The sequence below is a fragment of the Montipora capricornis genome, chromosome 12 (assembly GCF_036669925.1).
Source record: "Montipora capricornis isolate CH-2021 chromosome 12, ASM3666992v2, whole genome shotgun sequence".
Taxonomy (NCBI): domain Eukaryota; kingdom Metazoa; phylum Cnidaria; class Anthozoa; order Scleractinia; family Acroporidae; genus Montipora; species Montipora capricornis.
Genome location: NC_090894.1, coordinates 11,027,108 through 11,028,256, shown reverse-complemented (window position 1 = coordinate 11,028,256; position 1,149 = coordinate 11,027,108). Strand labels below are relative to the sequence as shown.

General features: G+C 37.9%; 1 long non-coding RNA gene across 2 annotated transcripts in view; it reads right to left on the bottom strand.

Moving 5' to 3' along the window:
• LOC138026603 (uncharacterized) overlaps positions 1-734 on the bottom strand; it is a 20,132-nt gene extending 19,398 nt beyond the window's left edge. The window contains exon 1 of one of the 2 annotated variants that reach the window (XR_011127297.1): positions 630-734. This is a non-coding gene — a long non-coding RNA (uncharacterized lncRNA). The remainder of the gene's footprint in view (positions 1-629) is intronic. The other variant, XR_011127298.1, reaches the window with a different exon arrangement.
• Positions 735-1,149: the final 415 nt, after the last annotated feature.

Sequence of the window (1,149 nt, the reverse complement as noted above, 5' to 3'; positions counted from 1 at the left end):
GGTCTTAATCCTTGCACCACCGGGGAAGGCGTACAAGATAGAAGATAGAGACAGAATTTAGATCAATACAGGTGGGAATGAATGAATTAATAATGATAACCCTACACGAAAAGAGGCAAACATTATCAGAAACAATTATTCCACGAGTCCGTGTCGGATAGGCAATTGTAAATGGTCAACAAGATGGGTAGTGCCCAATTGGCTAGAACCAGTCTCATATCCAACAAGTGCAAATAAAATAATAACTGTTTTATCAAATTAAATTCTGAACACTTGGAAATTAAAGCCAACCAGTTTCCAGCTTCGCAACAATTGCCGCAATCAGTTTCCATATAGATTCAAGCCAATCAAAAAAGCAGAGTTCCTGGGTTATTAATTAGGCTGTTCAAGCAAACCAATGGGAATGTCAATTGAAGACGTCGCACACAGAAAAATGTCCACATTAGGTCAGATTAGAGGAGAATCCAGACTATTCTGCCAGCTCTCCCATCATCAACTGAGGTTCCTGTTCTGTTGCTAAATCAGCCTATTCTTACAATAAGTAAACCTAGGTTGAGCCTATGATCCAATCGAAACCCAGTACCTGATCAGAAGTCAACTTAAAACTAAAAAAAAAAAAAACAGCCAACCTCGATGATCTCTAAACTTGAGCCGTGCTCCCCACACGGGGCTCAACTATCAGGTCATGCAGTTTATGAGTTGATAATCGATATTGAGTGAACCAATCACAAAGCTGCAAATGCAATATTTAATAATTTGGGTTAACAATGGTCAGAAGTAGGTTACAACTGCTGAATGGACATGAAATGGAAGTTGAAAAGATCATTGTAGTTAGACAAACAACTAAAGCAGTTGCAAGCAAGCTAAGCCTGAAAAAAAACAAAAAAAAACAAAAGAGCAGAGCAACTACAGTGATGCAGTGAAATTGCTCGATCATAGGTTTGACTCCTGTTCAAGTCTGGATTTTCTCACGCTTGCTTGCAACTACTTAAAGGGGCTATGTCATGCAAAATTATGTAATTTCATAACAACCAAAATGCGCAAAAAGTAGAAAGAAAAATGAAACTTTTGTAATAACCACTTAAAACCGATGAACAACACAAAAGAAATACAACAAAAGGTTCAAAGAGAAGCATGGATGGACACAAA